Source organism: Haliotis asinina, chromosome 10, assembly GCF_037392515.1.
Source record: "Haliotis asinina isolate JCU_RB_2024 chromosome 10, JCU_Hal_asi_v2, whole genome shotgun sequence".
Taxonomy (NCBI): domain Eukaryota; kingdom Metazoa; phylum Mollusca; class Gastropoda; order Lepetellida; family Haliotidae; genus Haliotis; species Haliotis asinina.
In genome coordinates, this window is record NC_090289.1 from 2,688,587 (window position 1) to 2,713,522 (window position 24,936).

Below are 24,936 nucleotides of genomic sequence, written 5' to 3' on the forward strand. Positions count from 1 at the left end.
TTCCGGTGCCGGACGGACGCCGAACCCCATTTATTACAACCTCACCATCAAGTTGTCAACATTTTGGAACAACGTGGTGCAAGTCATCAAATCGGTCGACTCCTCAGAAAAACTGCCAGTGTTGATGTGACCTTTTATTCTGATATCCTTAGAACAAATGGAAGAGGTGGCAGTGATCAAACCAACCCCAACCCCAGAGGCTGCATCTACAAGATAAACTGTGATTGCGGCAGCTGCTACATAGGTGAAACCTGCAGACCATTCAACATCAGACTCAAAGAGCACAAAACTTCAGTAAGAAAATTAGATCTGGAATCGGCCCTCTCTGAATACATCGTCAACTATCCAAACCACTCCATCAACTGGAAAAACACCGCGATCCTGGCTTCCAACATCAGTGATTGGCGGAGAAGGAAGCTTTGGGAAGCAATCAACAACAGAAGATTAGAACCTTAGATCAATAGAGATCAAGGCGTGTACTTACCCTCTGCCTGGTGTGTCAACAAGGACTCATAGACTCTCAATCTATCAGCTGTGTAAACAGCCATGTACTGTTAAAACATTCCTCCTTTTCATCTCTCCTCTGTGATTGTACATACCTAACTACATTTATGTGCTTGTATATACATCTTACTTCATATATATACTTGTATATACTTACTGACTTCATGTATACCTATATATATTCTGCAATGTTACCTATGCTCATTATCCACCTGACAAAGGGGCAAGAATTAGCCTTGAAACGTCGTGTTAAATGAATTGAAGAAGTTGTCATCCATAATAGTGTCTTGTATTAGTTAGATTAACGTGTCCAAGGCAGGGAAGCATGAACAAATTGTTCATTCTCAGGCAAGAGAGTTAGCCTACAATGTTATATGTAAAAGACATGTGCAACCAAAGCAGACGCTACTTAAAAACATAGTCTTGCTACTGGCCTTTGCAAGGCAACTTTAAAACGCATTAAAGCAAAAGGTGATAGGGGTGCAAGTAGACCTACTTTATTTAGTCCAAACAAGTTGCGCAAACCCAAAACATTCAAGCACAAACTTGATGTTTTTGTGCAGTCCTTCAATTTGCACAAAGTTTGTATAATAAAAAATACCGAGATGAAAATCGTACTTTGTCGATGAAAAAATGTTGACAACTTGATGGTGAGGTTGTAATAAATGGGGTTCGGTATCCGTCCGGCACCGGAAATCGGGTTATTGTTTTTCATGCAGGGTCTGAAAATGGTTTTGTACCAAATGTTTACTTGTATTTGATTCAAAGCTCAAATCAGCTGATCATCATGATAACTGAATTTTGATAATTTTTTCCAAATGGCTGCAGGAAAAACTGATGCCAAACATTCCGCCCCACACCGTCATTGTTATTGATAATGCGTCATACCACAGCAAGCAAGTGGACAAGTGTCCAACAACAGCCAACAGAAAAAGGATGATATATAAGCTTGGTTACAAAGCCACAATATTGCATTTGATGATAAAATGCTCAAAGCCGAACCATTGTTTCTGACAAAATCCAACAAATCGGGCCGTGTCTGTAGAGTAGACAATATGCTGAAGCAACATGACCATGGCGTACTACGTCTTCCTCCTTACCACTCAGAATTGAATCCAATTGAGTTGATTTAGGCCAATGTTAAAAATTATGTTGCTACACAAAACTTACAGCTCAAAACATTTCGCAAAGAGTTGCCATAAATGAGAGGATATCTGCAATTGGTGCTATGGAATGGTCCGAACATTGTATACATGTCAAAATTATTGAAGATGGCTACTGGCAACGGGAAACTGCAGCAGAAAAAGAAGTTGACAGAATCGTAATCGATTTAGGACTGACATGTAATTCAGACACCGAGTTACAAAAGCTACACTCGTACAGTTTTGCATTGAAGAAAACACGCTGATTCATGTCATACTATTACATTTATCATTATGTTCGCTAAACTCTGTTTGCAATTCAGTACTTAATTTAGTCATTCTACATTAAGACTATGCATCATGATATTTATCTGTAAGCTGTTAGCGCTGCGATGATCGTAACTCCGATACTTTGACATACACTTACGACAGTCGTAGCGCTACGATCGCTTCGAGGAACGGGCCCAGATTACTTGCCCCGCCTGCTGGTCACAAACGCGTTCATCTAATACTTGTTATTCAAAACACGATTCGCACGAGGAAATTGAACTTTTCAATATTTAGACGACAACCTGTTTCCCCCTTGTTTCAAATGGAATGTTCTGGAGGGCGTTCTCATATATGAAAATTGGGCTCATTTGTCAGCAGCAGTAGATGGTCTGATAGTGTCCAGTAGTTTGTTTGTGTCCAGTAGCTTGTCTGTTTGTGCCCAGTAGTTGTCTGTCCGAGTCTAGTAGCTTGTCTGTTTGTGTCCAGTAGTTGGTCCGTTTCTGTCTGGCAGCTGGCCTCACTATGAATAGTGTCTGGGTTTCATTGTGTTCAACACCTGGACTTACGTGTCCCCTACTGGTGATTGTAGGGTCACATCCTTGGTGGTGATTGTAGGGTCATATCCTTGGTGATGTTTGTATGATCTCGCGGGCATTTCCGGAGGGAAGAGGGCATACTTTTCCAAAATGCCCACAGGTCATGTTATCAACTGGGATGAGACCAAAAGCCGATGCCTCCCCTTGCACGTGCCTCACATGCGCTAACCGTGCCCTCTACGTGCGCAGCTCACACCTCGCGTCTTGCGAGAAACACACGGTTTATATCGAGAACCAATTTCATTCCTCACAGCGATCGTTCGTAGGGTTCAAAACCGTCAAGCTAGTAAGCGAATGGTTACGGATTTGAAACCGGACCTCGACACCACATGTCGAAAATTGTCTATTTTGTCATATTTCACCACCATATTCAGTGATAGCAAGACAAATTTGCATTACTCTTCCAAGCAAGTAATAATTCCTTATCAGACGGACATTGTTTACATAATTGCCCGAGGAAGCGGGATTGTATCAGATTTGAGAGAGATTATAAAAATGTGTCCCTGAGAACAATAGAGTGACGTCACTGGTGGTGTATGCTGCAGGATCACAACCTTGGTGGTGTTTGTATGATCTCGTCCATGGTGATAATTATTGGGTCTCGTCCATCGTTATTTGGGAGTCACCCGTTGTGAAGGAGACGTTTTTGTTTGCATTCTACATTGTACGATGTTGAATAATGCATGTGCACATTTTCTAGCACCAAGACTGGTATGATTGACTTTTATGGGTGTACATATAAGAAGCTTCTCGCATGCATCAGATCTGATTGGCAAAAAGTACTACCATCACTTGACCAAAGAAAACAGGCCTTCAACTACATGTGTGATAACATCGATGGTAAGTTTACTTGACGCGCAATTATGGCACCAGCACAACTGACAACTTGTATACCTGTGTATTGCTACTTATTATAAACTTAAAAAATATGAAGTCTTGTATACTGTTATCGTTCATATACTTCTACTAAGTGCTGCTTAATTATTTGCTATGTACTCTAAATGTGTTCTAAATGTAACAACAACTTGTGGTAAGTTATGAACATTGCATGAATCTTTAATTGTGGTCTTTTCATACCTGGAGGATGCTGCACCGTTTTTAAACTTTTGGCCATTATGCTTTCGAACTAAATAAACATGACTGTCTTTCAGATGTGGACATTACATGTTTAGGAAATGCGGAGAAGGCAACAGCACTAGAGAACTGTCTCCAGCAGTTAGCCAAAGGAGCGCCTGATGGTTCCACGCCTGATAAATATCTCGCATTTGTCTGCAGGTGAAATCAAAACATCGTTCAGAATAAAGTACTGTAGAAAACTGAAAAACAACATTTCTATGTCCTCGGATCGCTTGTTCCAGACTAATTTTTTATTTCATGTTTCACTGCTTGATTTTTATTGGTCAAAGACAGTAAAAAGAACGTGAATATTAGGAAGCAACCTTGTCACCCTCGCCGGGCTTTGAAGATTAGAATATTTCCGGTTACGTGGTCATCTGCCATGTGACCTGATGAGTGGCCATATTGATGAGATGTCGCCGGAGGAGAGAAATGAGAGAGTGGGTAGTGCAACAGGAAATGGCATATTTTCGAGAATGTGTTTCTTCATGCACTGTTGCGGGACTATTTTGCAGGAGCTGGATCTGAACGTCTCGAGAGTATTTTAAGGCAGTTCAAACTGGAAAAATCTTCTTGTGACCGTAATGCCAGGGATATTGCCAATCGTTACTGAGGTAAGGGTGTCTGATGACAGTCAAGCCAGTGGTGACCTTCGTCTGTCAGTTGTAGCAGCTGTTACTTTTATGTCGTTGTTTGCTGCTTACTTCTGTAGGCATCCATGATGATCATGTCCAAGAACACTACAGCGCACCACAAGACAGTACAGTTCAAACAAGCTGTACAAGATGCTCTTCAGAAGGAACACCTCCACGACGCCACAGTTCGTGCTAATGATCCCCTAAAACCCAGGGTCAGTTCAAGGCATTCACTTGCAGCTGCTGGTCTAAACAAATCACGGCTGGAGTTGAAGATGGCATCTCCAGGCCATCTACCTTCTTCCTTCCTCCAAATGGCATCACAGTCAAATGACATCACTTGTGGCATAGATCAACGACAACATGATGGCTCAAGGTGAGATATAAAAGATCAACTATATTGAACCACAAAACCAAATCCTTGTGATGGAGCAGAAATGGACAACTTTATCCCTAAATCAATAAAGAAAACTTGGCTCCTTATCAAATCATTCAAGTCCATTACAAGGGGGAAAAATGCGACAGGGAAACTATGAACGCGAAAACAAAATGCGATAAATGCGAGGAGATTATCACAGGAACTCGGGTACAAGAGATCCCAGTAACCCGGAGGAGAGGATCCCATGGTCTCCTGTTCTTCTTCCTCTTGTTCCTCCCGGCTCTTTCGTCGTGGAATGGAACTCCGGCACCGTTTCGCTTCCTCCCTTGCCATCTGTCGCTCCAGGGAGAGCTGCGTCGTCTCTGGCCGACGAGATAGGACGGCATCCTGGGGGGAATATAATGCTGGTTCTCTCTGGAGACTGTTGCGATGGAACCGGTAGGCCGACGTGAGAGTGCATGAGAATCGGCTGTCTTCCCACATGTCGCACAGGAGAAGAGACGAACACTGGGCTGGTGAAATCGGAGCCAGTGGTCGAGGAGCCGTCCATATTTCAGATAGTGCGGCGTGTTGCAACTCGGGGCAACACATCCCTCCTTGAGGCCAGAATGGTCTATCTGAGACCATAAATTCCTGGATTTCTTCAGGATCTGCATGGATTTCCATGTCTTATGGAATTAGAACCACTGTGTCTGTGTGTCTAAACAAAAGAGAATCAACAAAAATATAAAACAACACTAAATTCCTGATCTAACTTCGGCATGAATATTCATGGAGAATATCTGTCACGAGGGCGAATTTTTCTCCCAGTTCTGGTCCTGATGACAGGAGCTGGAGATTTCTCCATATCGTCCTCTCTATCTAAGGTAAGTATCACCTCCTCTTGAGTGGATGTATCCATAGTGGGTACTCTGTCAGATTGGATGTTCCAATCTTTAGGTGCAGAAATGCCTTCATAAAGTTTAAGATGATCAATATGGGCAGTGATCAGAGGTTTGTTTTGTTGCTTTTGAATTGAATATGTCCATGCCGACAGTTTCTCTATGACCATATATGGTCCATCCCAGCCCAGTCCTAACTTCTGATTTGCTTAGGTGGGATACCAGCGCTAAACAAATGTGCCTACCTCAAAAGATCTGATCTTCAAATTTCTATCATAATATTTCTTTTGGGTGTTAGCACCGAGACCTAACTGGCAGTTGGCAAATTCTCTGGAAAGTATCGCTAAGTCACTCTACATATTCTACTGGGCAATCTCGAGCAACAGATAAAGGCGAATCACCAGCCATAAGTTCAATCGGTACACTAACTTCCCTTCCTAACATCATTAGATTCGGGGAGCACTCTGGTGTACTCCTGTGTTCTGTAGCCCTGTATGCCATGAGTATATAGGGAAGATGGTCGTCCCAGTTTAAAGGTTCCTGATGAACATAGATAGACAACATTTGACGAAGTGTTCTATTGAATCGTTCGACAAGTCCATCTGACTGGGGACGACAAGGTGTGGTTCTACTTTATCAATGCCTTATAGATTACAGACTTCCTTGAACAGAATGGATTCAAATTCCCGTCCCTGATCAGTGTGAAGTTAACTTGGGCAAGCAAATCTGCAGATGAACTTTGCTACTAATTTGTCTGCAAGTGTTTGAGCTGTATGATCAGGTATTGGATAAGCCTCTTTCCATTTTGTAAAGTAATCCCCTAACACCATTATGTATTCATTCCCATGACGACTCCTTGGTAGAGGACCGACAATATCCAAAGTTATACATTGCATCGGAGATTGAACTCAACTGTGTTTTACCCTGGCCTGGACCAGGCTTGCAGCGTGCACAGAAAACACAAGCCTTACATCATCTTTTTATGTCCTGTAAAAGCTAAGTTGAACAGCCTTGAGAGTTCTTTCACGACCAAAATGCCCTGCAGTACAATTAGTGTGTAAATGTTGAAAAATACTTCTACGAACAAAACCTGGAACTACCAAGTGTTCTCGTGGACCAAAGAAGTCTGACTCTACTTTCCTGAACAAAATACCATTCCTAAGCACTAAGGAATTCCACTGCACTAATAAGGTCTTAGCCTCTGAACACAAAGTCTGAACTTCTGACCTACACGGGTGGTCATAATTATTCCCCATAATCATTCTTAACAGAATAATTGTTGTGCTTACCCATGGTTAAACTACTGAGTAATCTCTGAGCATCACCTCTCAGACACATTGTCAATTGTTGAGCTTTCTCACTATCGGACCAACCATTCCAATTAGCGACCTGTTCAAAGTGTACTACATAATCCTGCCAATCACAAGATTTTCCATCAAAGCAATCGGGTACACCTTCCCGGTGTGCAACTCGAGATGTCCCACCAGTATACATAGATCTCACTGGATCCCCATGATGAACATCATTTCCAGCCGAACCCAAACCTTGTGATGAATGTGGTCTTGGATTCAAACCCGGACTAGGTGATGGAATATTCAACATTTCCTGACTAACGTTTCCTGTATGTCGACCTCATACATTGAAACAAACAGACCTATTATTTATCCTTTCAGTATCAAACGCTGCCTACCACAATTCAACCCTTGCAATGACAACTGAACAGAACAAGTCGCTGTTGCATCCTGTGACCCAGCTACTCCATCAATATCTACTCCAACCTGCCAACCATCATCTTCTGTATTCATTTGGTGAATATTTGGTGTGGACGTAACAAATTGCATTGGACTTGTAGCTACTGACACAGGGGGAATAACATGCTTCTGATTCACAGAATCAGTATTTCCAGGCTCCTCATAGGATAGCAGACCAGTGTTGGACAGTGAAAACAAATCAAACGGGTCCATGTTGAAAATAACCACAACCTTAAAAAAACTCACTAATTCAAATGACTTACGTTGTCAATTATTCTGCTAATTACCTTTCCAACTGTAATTCTTTCCCTAATTTCAATGCATCCAAATCCGGGTCACAGCACCAAATCTGTAATAGGCGTGGTTTTGATGTTCGTTACCTTCGCCCAGTGACAGTTGAGTTTGAGATATAATTGGGTAGGAACAAGATGTTAATCAACCTTCATTGGACTTTGCGTTGTGTATTTTTAAAAATGTAATGTTTCATGCTGATGTGTTCTCTAACAAACTTCTAACTCTTTCAAACTCAGTAACCAGTTCGTTAATCGGGCAAGTAGGGAAAATAACAGAAACAACTGACAATAATTTATTACAAAAACAGAATATGTAGAAAAATACAAACAAAAACGTAACAACTGATAAATGACACACTATCGCATCAACTGGTTGATTCCAGATACGTTAAACTTGTATTTGTAAGCCACCCCTAAACCAACCCTGTTCTTATACAAACGTTACCCAAAAGCTATAAATCCTAGTTCGTTTCCTACTCCTAATTTTCCCCCTACCCAACCTAACACTAATAAAAGAAACCTAACAATACATGGCCTAGTCTACAGTTCAATGAAGAGCGATTTTACCTGTTGTTACTCGGTTGACCGAAGCTAGACAACTGACTACGGAAAGCCAGGTCACTTATATAGGACTCTAGAACGACCCCCGACATGGGTCGAAGTTCACCTACTGATCACGGATGTCTCCGCCAATCAGAGCCTACCCAACGTATTTAGCACCAACCACGTGGCCTACCCAATGTATCTAGTGCTACAATGAAAGTTATCCCGTAACTGAGGCAAGTGAAACAATGCGCTACAAGACTAACCGATACACAGCTATTCTATCTGTGGTACGTAATGATGAAATATACATTTATGCACTTAAATGCCCCGTACTTAGTATAGAATTTAACCCAGTTTTTACACAGGAAAGAGCAATATCAACCCCACTGAGACGCCTTTGAAAAGCCCAAGATTACCAAGAATCTCAAGGCATCAAAGATTCAACAAGTCCTGGCGCCACTGAAGAAGCCGGACAAAGATTTGCTCAAATGATCAGTCCTGCACCTCAGAAGACACATTCCTGGAAGCCATGCATCAAGAGCATTCTGACCAACATTCTGAAATCCCATTGCAATCCCAATAATCACCTTAAATGGTGGTGACATATTTGTGCGTATTTCAACCCAACATCGTTGGAATACTGCTGAGTGCGGCGTAAAACAATATACAAACTAATGTTCCCAGTCACGCAGATGGATGCTCATGCTGTTGATCACTGGATTGTCTGGTCCAGACTCGATCAATGACAGACCGCAGCCATATACTTGGAATACTGCTATGTGCGGCATAAAACAATATACAAACTAATAAGTTCCAAATTGCGCAGGTCGATGATCATGCTGTTGATCACTGGATTGTCTGGTCCCACCAGTACCATAGAGAGCGTTCGTTCGTGCAAATTTCCAGCAAAACCCTAAAGAGCGAAAAGACTTCCTTTAGGTGTCAGTATGGCTCTCACAGAGCATAACAGGTAATTGTAATAATGAAAATCGATTTAATGTTTAACAAGTTCTTGTTTTTCGCATAGATGAGAGCAGCGTTTCAGCGCAGAGTCCAGTCCACAAAGATTTGACTTTTAAGATTCATGGTGGAAGAGGAATCCATGCATGGAAACAATATGGTGAATCTCGTCAATGATCTCCTTTAAAATCAGAACTTTGTTTGACTATGCTCTGCAGCTATTTACCTTCCAGTAAACTTCATCATGAACTGACTGGCAATCCTCATCCATGGTCATGGATGATCAACCCATGTAATCATCTTAGTGGTTATTGATGCTCACCATGGTGGGACACCAGTTTTTCACACTCCCTATGACACCAACTTAGTGAACAACGGGATGTTCAAGACACATCGTCCTCAAGACTGTGGGAAAGGTAAGTCAATTCTGGACATGAATCTCGTGTGCAGCTGTCAGTAGGTACATTCCCACCATAAGAACAGTCCGTTTCAGGGTCACACAAATCATCTCAAAAGAATGCATGAGGAAACATGCTGGAAAACGGCATCCCTCCCGCGCTGACGCAAACACACTCTCCGTCGCCCTAACCGCCACTTCTCCGTCCGTCAGCCAGCCTACTCATTTCACATTCCTGTCTCTTCTACTGCTCCCGCGAAATCCCATCAACATGATCATACATCCCGTTACATGATTCATCATGTAACCCACAGATTAGGAGAGCCGATCATGTGATCGGAAGTGGTGACGTACAATTTCCGCAAGAGTGACTTGGTTGCCTGCTAACATTTGAATTTGGTTATCCTATCATCTGATATTTTAAGACATATCTGGTTATAAACATGTAACAACTAATGATGGCTTTTCCAGTGCATCACAGCTGTCCGAGAGCTGCACTAAGACAGCCTATAGTTCCTGTCCGAAGAGAACTGCAGAGGTCGTGGCAGAAATAGAGAAGTACAACAGACCAGCTGCCTGTTACGCTTGTGTCTCCCGGCCATCTCTACTCCTCCTGTTGGTCTCAGTGCTGACCGTCATACTGCCTTTGTCCAAGTAGATACCCAGGCATACACCGACACATCTGCACACCTATTTCCATTTGAACATATTTCGAAACAGGGAAAACAAAAGAAACTGCGCAAAATGCTGAGATAACTATTTAGCCTCAGATTAATCGTTTCTTGAATCTGATAGAGGTAAGGACTGCGTGGTGTGGTGTGTGGACAGTGCAGAGCACCAGGGGGAATCGGTTATCCTTCGCATATCTGTCTTCATATCATCCTTCACTTACTGGATGATTCTAACAGGCACTTTATTTATTAGTGGTTGTTTATTAATTATAGGGAGATCAATATATGGCAGTAACATTTTACACATGTTGGTGAATTCGAGCCTGTCCCCGTATTTATTTCCGGTGTTCCAGGTGTGTTGTGACCAGAGGCCATCTATGATATGGTCTCTATTGTGACGGTGGGTATGTTGTATGCAAGGGTACAATATTGATCAGCAAGGAGTGCCCAGTGTATTTGTAGGATGTTGTTTTGACCACACGTTTGGCGTAGTCAGTATGACCTAGGTCCTGCCTTCAGGATTACATGGACTAGTGTACTCATGAAACATATGTCATATTTGGGATTTCACTTTCAAAGTAAAGTAAAAATTCTAGTACTTTTTCAGTTGAGTCACATCCATGATTCGAACCCACACCCTCAGAGTCAGGCACCCAATCGCCAGCACACAAAGTCAGCCGCCTAGCCCGCTCAGCCACCGCGACTTCTACAAAAATTAAAGTCGGACAACTGGTAGTCTAGACTGTGTACTTTGTGTACCTCTCTGATAAGTGTGAATTGGCACGGCTCCCACTGCCGAAAGCTGTGATTACTCATATGATGCCATTTAGAAAGTGGTCAAATGCAACATATGTCATATTTGGGATTTCACTTTCTCAGTAAAGTAAAAATTCTAGTACTTTTTTAGTTGAGTCACATCCGGGATTCGAACCCACACCCTCAGAGTCAGGCACCCAATCGCCAACACACAGTGTACTCATGTTTTCCAAGTTGTGCGGCATCTTCATCAATAGACAATAGTGTGGTGCTGTCAGGATCCGAATGTATCACTGTTTAGAAATATGTTCCCCTGCTGTTCTGCATTAATACGTACTTTGTAGTCAGAAAATTGTATCCAGTTCCTTTGAATTTGAATGTACTCTACATCTTACACGTTCAGAGCTACTTCCAGTATTTGGACATATATCCCACATTCCCAAATATCATGATCTATGTTCTGTCATGAAGCAGGTCATAATATCGGGTACAACTGATGGTGTAGGAAGCCTTATTGGCTTAATCACTGGGGTTTGTATACGTCGACTGTTCTTTCATTCTTTGTGGGAGTCGGATCATAGAGGAACACCCCTGACACTCAACATAAGTAATGCTATGTGTAACTATTGTTTTTCAGCAATTGTGTTTAATTGTATTTGAAAACCTTCACAATCATTCATTCTTGATTCGGTGTTCCTCAGTTCCAGGTTTTGGGGACAAAGGTTTTAAGATTTGTTTCTATTTCTATTCTATTTCTAGAAATTGTTGGAACTTTAGTGTTTCCTGTTTGAAACATCCAAACAAAATTGACCAAATTATAGTACCATTTCATTATGATAAAAATAACTGCTGATCACTCGACGAGAGTCAACAGTAGCCGTGCTGGAGATTGTGTGCCGAGATATTTAACCGATACATTTTTCACTTGTAGAATTTTTTATTTGTGGTTTAAACATTTCTATACGTACGCTATACTATAGACAGCTGATCAATTATGCATACCATACAATGAAATGACCCTACTTGATAAATGGTTCATGCGAGTTATATTTAGGATGCCCGTTGACACATGCCATCGGTTCCCAATTTCACAGAGCGATACCCATGCTGTTGATCACTGAATTGTTTGATTTTAATCCTGGTGGTTGTGAAAGATGGCACAAGAGCAGGACCAGTGTACTTATTGCTCAACACACCACTCCGGGGTGAGGGCGGTTGGGGGTGGGTTGGGGGTATGTGCGGATATTTGGTCCACCGACCTGTTCGTGGGTTGCGGCCCTGTGTCGGTGGAGGAGGGGATCCTGGTGGTTGTAACTGAGGACACATGAGCAGGACCAGTGTTCTTATTGCTCAACACACCACTCCGGCCCTGACTTCACCTAGACGGGAGGTTGAATGGGGCTGTTTCAACCAATCGGCTGGTCACGCCAAGCCCTGGGCATTGCATTTTGTAATGTTTAAAACGTTTAAAAGTTTTATTATGCTATTAGAATTGGCGATTTTTAAAAGGTCAAAATTTCAAATAGTCTCACATTTTTGCCTAGAGGCGTGTGCTCAGAAGAGCACATGGGCCAATCTGGTAGAGTGATTAACCTTTTAATTTTTCTGCTGGTGCATGTCATCCGGGTATCCTTGGTGCTGCATGCATGAAGTGATACTCCCTGGTGGGTTGGGAGCTCGGATGATAAAATGAAAAACCAATAACCACGGCGTATGAAACCCCCCACAAAAAACCCCCAAAACGTCTGCTTGAAGATCATACCGATATTGAGCTTAGACTGTCCAGTCCTACTGAATATTGGCCACGTTTTCTAGTTGTTGAGACTGAAGATAGAACACCATTGAAATTAAACCCTTTTGCTGTGTGGAAGGGTTCCGGGTTCGATTCCCCAGATGGGTACAATGTGTGAAGCCCATTTTCTGGTGTCCCCTGCCGTGATATAGCTGGAATATTGCTAAAAGTGGCATAAAACTAAACTCACTCACTCACTCCAAGGCATTGCTGGGGATGTAAAGACTATCAGAAGATTACGTTCTGGTGCACTCTTCATATAGTGTTCCAAAAAGCAACAATGGACAAACCTGCTGAACACCAAGACATTTGTCGGCATTCCCGTCACCATCACGGCACACAAAACGCTCAACACGAATAAGGGAATTGTACGGGACCGCGATAGATTACTCGCTGACATGTTAGAGTAAGATATTGTCTCTGAAATGAAAGATCATGGTGTTCTTTATGTGAAACGATTCTCAACTCGTAAAAATAATGAAACTGTCAAAACCAACACTTATCTGTTTTACCTACCTTCTGCTCCATTATCACTCAAGGCCGGCTATTGCAGTCTAAATGTTGATACATACATTCCGAATCCTCTCAGATGCTTCAAATGCCCAAAATTCGGACATGGTGTAAATTCTTGTAATTGTCTGTTGTGTGTGCTCGCTTTGGTGAAAAGACATACACAACAGAGGATTGTGACAGTTCTGTTACAAAATGCACCAACTGCTCAGGGAATCGTCCGTATTATTCTAAAGAGTGTCCTGTTTGGAAACAACACATGGCAATAAATGAATTAAAGTTTACACAAAACATCAGCTTTGTTGATGCAAAGAGACAAGTACTAAGCTTAGAATAAACAGAAAGCTATGCTTCCATTGCCAGAGGAACGCCAGAAACAACATCTAGAGTACCTACAGTATCCACTAGCTGTCAGACAAACTTGACTTGGGTCAAAACGGATTCCCCTAACCTTTTCTCACCCGCTACATCTACTCCAACACGAGAATCACTTCCTGGTACGTCCCAAATACAATTAGAAACATCCCCTGATCTAGAACCATCTTCTCTGTCATCGACAAAGTCTCAGCAAAGTCTCATTAAAAGCAAAGGTAAACAGCAAGATTCTTAAAAAAAACTCAGTGGGAGAGCCCCGAAGTGGTCACAAAATAAAATTCAATTATTCAACAAACACGAATCGATTGAGGATATGGACGTGTGGAAAAACACAGCTTGTCGCCCACCAAAAAAGTGCGGGGTAGATCCCAAATACCTCCCCCCACCCCACCCACCGGACACACCCTAATAAGATAGGTTATAACAATCTTATACAGTGGAATTGCAGAGGTCTAAGGACAGACAGATACTTTTGACCTGCGTTATTACAAGGCATTTCATTGCTTTTCACCTCCGGGTGACAGGGCCACGGGAGGGTCTTCCATCCCAGTCAAACAGACCATTATCCATAGCCCGGTTTCACTTACTACTGATTTTCAGGCCGTTGCAGTGCAACTAACTTTGGATGTTGCGTTTACATTATGATCTCTCTATATTTCTCCATCTTCAACGTTTCACAAAACCGATCTTCAAGCGCTGCATGAACAACTCCCGAAGCCCTTTATTATAATGGTAGATCTAAATGGACACAACCCACTCTGGGGAAGTGTAACTACAAACGCTAAAGGTAAATTACTAGAGGACTTTTGTTGTGATAATGACTTATAATGATAGTTCCAACACATATATACACCCTGGTACAGGGACTTATTCTTCTCTCGACCTGTCACTAACAAATTCAGAATTACTAAATGAATTCGAACGGTCCTCTGTGGAAGTGGCCATTTTCCTACTATTCTAAACTCCATCAGATGTTCCTCCATCATCAAGGCAGAATTTCAAAAAGGCTAACTGGGCTTTGTTTGCAACACTGTGTGCTGCAAAACATAAACCTGACCGTTGTATTGACGCTCCCGGTGCTATATATTAAATGTTTTTTTCGAATGAACAAAATTCCATAGCTGATGAGTGTATACCAAATTCCTCTACAGTTCCACACATTCGAAATTCATGGTTCAACGATGACTGCAAACAAGCTAGGAAGACAAGGAAAAAAGCAGAACATTATTTCCGTCGCCATTTTATGGTGCATAATTTAAATAAATTAAAGATTTTAAATGCTAAAACGCGGCGTACGTTTAAACAGAATAAACGCCAATCTTGGCAAAATAACGTATCCAAAATAAATTCTCGGACACCAGTGTCCAAGGTGTGGAACATGGTCCATAAAATTAAAGGTAAAGGTACTAAATCTAGTGTTCATCATCTTAAACAAGGAGATCAGTTACTTACAGATAAATCAGATATTGCAAAGAAACTGGGTGAAACCCTCGCTAAACACTCTTCCTCTTCTAATCATGTGCCTAAATTCCAGCAGCATAAAAAACAAGAAAAGAAAACTATTAATTTCAATTCAGATAATGACGAAGATTATAATGAAACATTTTCTATTCATGAACTCCATACTGCTCGTGATCAAGCTCATGACACTGCTACGGGAGCTGATAACATACATTATCAACTCCTGAAGCACTTACCAGAATCCTGTTTAGAGACGCTCTTATATATATTTAATGATATGTGGACTTCCGGGAAATTTCCTTCTTCATGGCGTGATGCTATAGTAGTAGCAAATACCTAAACCTGGACGTGATCATACGGATCCATCCAGTTATCGTCCGATTTCATTAAAGGTCGCATGCAATAAAAAAATCGAACATACTTAAAACACAATTATCACTTATTCATGACATATAATATACATTGCTGCTTGTAAAAAAATAAACAAAATAATAAGCATACAATCGCGATTCAAAAGTGCAATATTTTGTACTTGGGCTTACTTCCCTCGAAACGAAGCCCTTGGGAGACCGAACCCAGTCATAGCGGGTGGGCGTGCACTCAAGTGTAACGGCGGCTTCCGATTGGCTGGTTCATTTGCTGATACGCTGAGGGCTCATTGTGTGTACATGTAGCAGGGTGGTGGATATAACCACAGGTTGTATCCACAGAAATACCATCCTCTCATAATCCCCCCCCCCCCCCCCAGTTTCATCATATCCATAAATTATGTATATATATTGTCATACATATTGTCATTGTCATCATTCTGTTTTATGTTGTCCTTGTCTACAGTTGAATGTCAGCCACTAACATCTACAATCTTCAATACCCTTGGCAGCCTCTGATGTCTCCAGCTTCACCTGGACTTCCCCTTCTCTACTTTTAGAAACTTCCACCACCTTTCTATCATCTGACTTCCTTTGACACCTGTCAGATGCTACCTGTCTTTTGATTGGCCTTTTGATCTTCTTGTCTAACTTCCTTCCTCACCTGCCCTCCTCATGCATTCTGCATGAACTCTTACAGGAGGGAGGTTCTCTCTTTTCAGGTGAGGAAGATTTCAGTGTTCTTATCTCTGTATACTTTGTTCTGCAAACAAACATTATTTACTAAAAGGGTATCTCACTGCTTCATAATTGTAAAAACATATTTAATTACAATATTATTACATTCATTTTCTAAATATTTGCCAGCTGTTGTAACTCTGACTGAGCACATGGTCTTCAACCATGTGCTTCACCAGTTTTTAAAATTATTTGGCTTAAATGATGCATTCTGCATGAACTCTTACAGGAGGGAGGTTCTCTCTTTTCAGCCTTCCTCCCAACTTTGACACTGCAATAAATTTCATCACTCATCTAGAACTGTGCTTGTTGTGACTAGCAGCCCAGTGGCTGGACATTATATACCACACCCTGCTACAAAATGGCGCCCAACGTGGGGCTGTTGGTCCAGTCAACTACATCACTTTCACAGTGAGAAGAAGCAGTTCACCATTCATCTCATATCATTCTTCAAGAGTTCATGCAGTTTCAAGAATAATCCCCAAAACGTTCCTGGATGGACTTGAATTCATTCGGATCAATTGTGTGACGTGTTTGGGACTTGCAAGTTGGTTCTTTCACAGCTTGTGACTTCAACATTTTTGTGTGTATTATTCAGGACTTGAACTGTTTTGACAGAACCTGAAAGCAGACATTTGTGATACTACATAAACATTTATATAGCTTCCAGCTTGCAATATCACAATTGCAGCACTATCATGTGATATCTATATTATATATTCACCTTATTTGGAAGTTTCTTACCTCTGATTTTATAGATTATTGACTTTTGTACAATTCTATTTCTACAACACTTTTATGTCTACCGTGTTTATCTAAATCATATATATATATATTATTCTTATTCATCTCAACCTCATTATCATTATCAAAGTTGTTCCAGTAATATAATTTAAGAGTTCATTTCTATTCAAAATTTCTCCACTGTTTATATAAACTGTAGCTGGTAATTATTTGACTTTGATCCTAAATATATTTTCCAAATCAACCTACAGTTAACTTAAACAGCTCAATTTCAAAATCAAAAGTATTGTTTCCAATTTTGCAATTTTATACCAGTGTTGACACCCTTCCTACACACCTTATTAGTATCAGACTCTATCCTTAGTACTTCCTTTTTCCTAGCTGTTTCTGACATCTATCCTTCAGAGTGGAAGTTTCTCTTAGCAGCAAACTACTAACATTTACCATGTCTTGTCTTGTCTTGTTTCTTCATTTCATCATACATCATCTCCCATTCTAGCCTTTATCCACATCCCATGTACTGTTCTTCAGACTTCCATACACTGCCTATGGTTGTCTGGTTGCCAGTGCTTCTGTTGTGACATTACTCTTCTGGTTTATTGTTAATTCCTTTAGATGGTTTACACTTCATATCCGTTTCTCCATCTTGTATCCTAGTTGTTGTAGGAGCTGCACATTGTTTCCTTGTAGTTAGGAGTTTTTGCACTCAGATATCGCCTTTCATAGAATCAGTCCTGTTGTTGTTGAGATCCAACTCAACAGTTAGTCTTGTTGCCTTTCTTGGAGGTCGTCATATACATATGTCACATTATGGCTCATTTGGACACTAACTTTCAATCACAGGTAGATGAGGTTGTGGATTTAATCCATCAACTTAATCCTATTGTCCGCACAAGCATACTATCCCGTCTAGCAGACGATGTTATTCCACATCAGCCACACACTACCTATACAGCTGATTTGGCATCTGGGGATTTGTTGTCTCGGCCTCATGTACCTCCACCTTCAATCCCAGATGATGGCCCAGTGTTTGTTCATCAACCACAGGGGCCATCATCTCTGTTAGCACACACCCCACCGGGTCCCCCTTTGTTATCTACTGGGGCTTCCCAGTTGGGTACTCCACCACAAGACCCTAGTCCTAGGTTAGACTTGCCTAATTCTCTGCCTAGGCCCTACTGGTCCCTATTTAGTTACAGCCAACCAATAGGTTCAAGTACCCCTTACCCACAACAACCATGTGTCATAACACATCCATCTAGGGCACCCTGTGAGGCTTGGCCTAACAGACATGTACCCATGCCTTTGCCACATCCAGGGTACAGTTCCACTGTCCAGCCTAGTCAGCTTAGGGCAACTCCGCGTTCAACCATGCCCATGTCAATACTTCATGCACTCAGTCCTCGTTTGTCAACATTTTCTGGGGATGGGGGAAAGGGCGATGTAAAGTATAGTCAGTGGCGCCTTGAAATATTGGGTTGTCGACGTGAGAATGCTTACTCCACAATATTCAATGCCATGCGGAGAGCAGCTAAAGGTTCTGCTGCAGATCTTCTTAGTGGCTTCTCGATTGAGGCAACCCTTGATTCTGCACTGGAGCAGTTGGACATTGTCTTTGGCAATGTGATGCCTGGTGAGACACTTATGGAGCGTTTTTATACCGCTCGCCAGGAAATAAATGAGTCTGTTGCAGCTTGGAGTTGTAGACTTCGTGACTTAATATCAAAGATCGAAGCCTCAGGAATGCTCCCACAAAATGCTGCCATGAACTTACTTCGAAGTCGTTTCTGGATGGGGTTATCCAAGGATGCTTTGAAGCAAGCAACTCGTCATCACTTTGACACTGGTCTAGAGTACAGTCAACTGTTGCTTGCTGTACGTCGGGTAGAGGAGGAACTACTGACCCCCAAGGAGGCACATGTGTATCCTGTTACCACTCCTGTACCATGTAGTCAGGAGATGGAGGAAGTGCTCTCTAGACTTAAAGAAATTGATAAAAATCTTAAGTCTATGGGTGACAAAGTTCACTCTCTTGAGCTAAAGTCTGCTCAAGCCTCTTTTAAACCATCCACCAGTCGCCAAGGCCACGCTCAGTCAAAAATTGCTCAGACAAATAAACCCATATTAAAGCAGGTTCATGATAAACCCCTACCACAAAAGTCATCAGTTTTCTGCTTTGATTGTGGAAAGCCAGGACTTAAAAGAGGCCACCAGCATTGTCCTGCTTTAAACTCATAAGAGTCCCAGCTGTGGAGCGAACTGAGGACTCGGAGGAAAGCTCCAAACAAAATATGTCTTCCAGTTTAGTTGGCCAACCAAACATTGGGCAAGTAAAGGTCAAGGGTCATGCTTGTAAAGTTTTGATAGATACTGGTTCGATGGTCACCACTATTTCTGAAAACTTCTACAGAGCTTACCTCCCTCACTTGCCGCTTCACCAAATCAGCTCTTTACTAGAGGTGCATGGAGCTGGAGGTGCCAAGCTGCCCTATTTGGGGTATGTTGAGGCCACCATTGCTGTACCCCCTGACTTTATGGGCCAAGTAGTTGAGATACCAGCACTTGTTCTAGTAGTACCCACTACAGACTTCACCTCCAAGGTTCCACTTATCCTGGGGACGAATGTCCTGCGAGCTGCTTGCAACAGCAACCCTGGTGACAGGGTATCTGGGAGTTCTTCTCCTTGGACCATGGCTATCCATTGGCTTAGTAAGCGTTGGGATGACCTCAACCGAACTGAGAATGTGAGGACTACTAAGGCTATCACTATACCCCCGTCTTGTAACCAGATTATTACCGGCATTTGCAGGGGTCATACTCCACAGACTGGTATGGAGTTTTGTGCTATACCATCCATACTTCCTGGTTCACTTGCACTTGTACCTGGTGTTGTTGGTTTTCAGTCTAGCCACTCCACAACACGGGTCAAGGTTGAGGTTACTAACCCATCCACAAAGGCTGTTACAATTCCTGCTAAAACAGTACTTTGTCATTTGGAACAAGTTACTGTTTTGGACAGCTTAGTCTCTGAGGATGAGGGCACTCATACTGGTTGTAAACCTACCAAACTATCAACAGAGTTATTTGATCTGGATTCTCTGAGTGCAACACATTCCCCGGAAGAAATAATTCAGTTGCGTTCTCTTCTGAATGAGTTTGATGATGTGTTTAGCAAGTCTGATATGGACATGGGACATACTGACTTGGTCACCCAACTCACAGATGAGACTCCATTTAAGGAGAGACATAGACGTATTCCACCCTCCATGTATCAAGAGGTCAAGGACCATATAAAGCAAATGTTGGATGCTAAAGTTATCCGTCCATCTGCTAGTCCATATGCCTCACCCATTGTATTGGTACGCAAACGTGACTTGACTCTACGCTTCTGTATAGATTATCGCAAATTGAACAGTCGCACAGTTCGAGATTCCTACGCTCTACCATGGATAGAGGAAACTCTTGATGCATTACATGGGGCAAAATACTTCTCTTGTCTTGATCTTAAGAGTGGATATTGGCAAGTCGAAGTAGATGAAGAGCATAAGGCCCTTTACCGTCGGCCCACTTGGGTTTTATGAGTGTAATTCGATGCCATTTGGACTAACAAATGCTCCGGCTACTTTCCAACGCCTTATGGAAAGGTGTATGGGTGACATTCATCTTCTTCAATGCCTTATCTATCTCGATGACATCATTGTATTCTCTAAGACCTTTGATGAGCATCTTGAGAGATTACGAGCAATCTTTCAAAGATTGCGCAAGAATGGGCTCAAGCTTAAGCCATCAAAATGCCAATTCTTGCAGACCTCCATTAAATACCTAGGTCATGTAATCTCTGAGGAGGGTATCAAAACAGACCCTGAGAAAATAGAGGTATTGAAGAACTGGCCAGTTCCACGCAATGTCGACGACATACGCCGATTTCTTGGATTCTCTGGATACTTTAGGCGTTTTGTACCTGATTATGCCAAAGTTGCCAGGCCCCTGACAAATTTGCTAGCTGGTCATGGTGGGAGGTCCAAACAGAAAATCAAGTCTACTCAACCATTTGTATGGGGAGATGCTCAACAGTCCGCTTTCAGTGAGCTTATTAGCAGGCCTTCTTGTGCTCCTGTTTTGGCCTTTGCTGATTTCACTCTGCCCTTTGAATTGCACACTGATGCAAGTGGGGATGGCTTGGGTGCAGTATTGTACCAGTACCAAGGAAATCAAAGGCAAGTGATTGCTTATGCAAGTCGCAGTCTCAGCAAAGCCGAGCGCAATTATCCTGCTCATAAGTTAGAGTTTTTGGCTCTAAAGTGGGCAGTCACCAAGAAGTTTCATGACTACTTGTATGGCAACTCATTCACTGTGAAAACAGACAACAATCCCCTTATTTATGCCCTAACTTCCGCAAAGTTAGATGCAACTGGACATCGTTGGCTTGCAGAACTTGCCACCTATGACTTCTCCCTTGAGTATGTTCCTGGTGCAAGGAATGCTGATGCAGATGCTTTGTCCAGGCTGCCTCGTGAGTCAATGGACATACAAACTGTCTCTGCTGTTTGTAATGGTCAACTTATCTCATCATGCGCTGTGGAGACACTCTCTCTCAATCAGGAGGTGATGTGTTGCATGTTGGCGGTTGATGGTATGGCACCCTCTGATGTTGCTAACCAACGGATGAAAATATATCAGCAAGCTGATCCCTCAACCTGCTCGATTTTGGACTTCATTCGTATTGGTACACGGCCTAACAAGGAGGCTCTCAAATCCATTGACCGAGACACTGCAGCCATTCTCCGGCAGTGGGATTCACTCACTGTGAAAGATGGCCTTTTCCACAGGCAACAACTTACAGATGTTGGAGTACCCTACTATCAAGTGATTGTTCCTCAGTCCAAAAGAGATGAGGTTATTACCCATCTACATGATGATATGGGACATCTTGGTAGGGACAGAACCGTGGCACTTCTTCGGACTCGGTTTTATTGGCCAGGAATGATAACAGATGTGGAGAAAAGGATTCGAGCCTGCCAGAGGTGTATTTTACGTAAAGCTCCTAACCAAACTGAGCGTGCACCATTAGTAAACATCAGAACCACTCAGCCTATGGAGTTAGTGTGCATTGACTATCTCAGCTTGGAGCCCTCCTCTGGTGGCTTTGAGAATGTCCTTGTCATTACGGACCATTTCACCAAATATGCTGTTGCCGTTCCAACCTGCAACCAAACGGCCCGCACTACTGCCAAAATACTGTTTGATCACTTCATTGTTCGCTACGGCATTCCAGAGAAGTTGCACTCTGATCAGGGCCGGAACTTTGAAAGTGACATCATCAAACAGTTGTGCAGCATATTGGGCATTCTCAAAACACGAACCACTCCGTATCATCCGATGGGTAATGGTTTATGTGAGCGGTTTAATCGGACTCTCCTGGGGATGCTCGGCACTCTTGAGGAACAGCAAAAGGCAAAGTGGAAAGACCACATTTCACACTTAGTACATGCCTACAACTGTTCACTCCATGAGTCTACCGGGTTCACTCCCTACTTCCTCATGTTTGGCAGGCATCCTAGGCTGCCAGTTGACGTCGCATTTGGTACATCACTAGCCAATATTTCATCACCAACTCATACGCAGTTTGCTGCTGATCTCGCGCGCAAATTACACACTGCATATGAGCTTGCATCGGCAAACCTTGAAAGGGCACTAGCTAAACAGAGAAAAGTCTACAACCTTAAGGCACGTGGTGCCACTGTCAAGGTTGGTGATCTTGTATTGGTTCGTAACGTCAACATACGTGGGAAGCAAAAATTGGCCAATCTCTGGGAAGAGGAGTACTATGTAGTCAAGTCCCAAACTCATGCCAACATTCCTGTGTTTAAAGTCTGCAAGGAAGGGACCAGAGAATGTCGTATACTTCATCGCAATATGCTCCTTCCCATTGGAACAGATGGCCAGCCCATACCAAGGCCAAGGCGCTCACCATCGACAATCAGACGTTTAATGCCATCTTCTGGCAATCTTAACGACACTAGTGCCGATGACACATTGGAAATCTCAGTGACCGACATGGATCTTGAAAATACTCTTCCTCCAGTATCGGTACCATCCCCTGTGTCGCTGCTGCCTTCAGTCAGCTCACCATCAGCAAGAAGTTCACTTGTACCTACACCATCCTCACCAGCACAAGCTGTGTCAACTAGTCGTATACCAGGCTCTGTATCATCCGTTTTCCAGCCATTCCCTCGCCGAGTCGGACGTAACCGCACAAAGCCAAAATGGATGACGGATGGACAGTTTGTTGTACAACAAAGTGTTTGGGTGTGAGGGTACCCCATCAGTGTCACTTTTGAATGGCGAGGTCGCCATTTCCCAAAGAGGGGGTGTATGTAGCAGGGTGGTGGATATAACCACAGGTTGTATCCACAGAAATACCATCCTCTCAAAATCCCCCCCCCCCCCCCCCCCCCCCCCACAGTTTCATCATATCCATAAATTATGTATATATATTGTCAAACATATTGTCATTGTCATCATTCTGTTTTATGTTGTCCTTGTCTACAGTTGAATGTCAGCCACTAACATCTACAATCTTCAATACCCTTGGCAGCCTCTGATGTCTCCAGCTTCACCTGGACTTCCCCTTCTCTATTTTTAGAAACTTACAGAAACATGATCTGTTTGATGGGCATTTTAGAAATATGGCGAGTCATAAGAAAGTAAGATTATTTATGGATAACAACTTCTTTTATTGTACTTGATGCGTCGTTTCATTATGGATTCATATACCGTTGTCAAACAAAATCATATACACTAGAAGCAGTTGTTATCCATAACGAATGTATATAGTGATGCTGGGTTTTGTAAATACATATTCTCTGAATTTGCGTTCGATCCAATCACAATCACCTCAGTAGAGATGGTAAACTACTGTGTGGCTGGAAACTACCATTCGTCCAAGTACAAAGTAGCACTTGAAACTGACAAGAGTGTGCACCAGTTTCCGTCAGATCCAGTCATCCGAGAAAAATGGATGTAGTTTGTTTGCAACCCACAGACATAAAGAGAACATGTCATGTGTACAAGTATAACACCTTCCTAATTATATAATGTGGCAGTGACAGGACTCGGATGCACGAGTCATAAATCAGTTTATTTTGTTTATGGCGTTTAGCCTGATAAGTGTTAAGTACAAATTGCATGTGGTCAGTGATTGAAGCTGTGTATTGCACATTGTCTTTAGCAGACAGGCAGGCAGACTATAGTGTCAATAAACCAGACACTGAGCTTTCTCTGTGACAGACGCTGCTCTCCCACAATCAACCAATCAAGGTTTTTATGTACTGAGTAGATTAATTTTTTGTTTGTGTACATAACCAAGATTAGACTACTGCTCACGAACCTATTCACTGCGCATGCGTTATGGGCGCAGCGCAGCACAGCTGTTGAAACCACTTCTTCCCCCAGCGCTGGGAAAATTTAGTGAATCGTTTGAACTCCGATTTCGCGGGCTTTTTTTACGTCGCGTTTTTTCAACTTTATAGGTTGAATTGACATTTTTCATGATTTGTTTCGGTATGTGCATACCGAAAGGTATCAGAATCTGCAAAGTTGTGTTTTACGTTGAATGTGACCTTTAACTAGCTGTGTTTGCAAGACCATGGAACGCATGATAAACAGTCGACTTGTTTGGTACTTGGAAACAAATAACCTCATAACAGATATACAGTGTGGTTTCTGTAAAAACAGAAGTACTCTTGTACTGTCACCTAGTGCGATTGGAATCATTTGTGAAAAACGTACTAATTAATAAATAACATGCTGTCTATCTTTTTTGATCTCGAAAAAGCATATGACACAACCTGGAAATATGGCATTTTGAGAGATTTACATGATGTCGGTTTACGAGGTCGTTTGCCTGAATTCATTTTGTCTGTCACACTTTTCAGTATAAAGATAAATAGTTTATCAAAAGTTTTAAACGAGTCAATTGATGGATCGTTATTTGTAGATGATTTTAATATTTCTTGTCGCGGGAAAAATATACATACTATTGAACGACA

General features: G+C 42.2%; 1 protein-coding gene across 1 annotated transcript in view; it reads right to left on the reverse strand.

The window, feature by feature from the left end:
- LOC137298340 (uncharacterized) overlaps nt 1-24,936 on the reverse strand; it is a 187,434-nt gene that overhangs the window by 104,718 nt on the left and 57,780 nt on the right. The window lies entirely within an intron of this gene.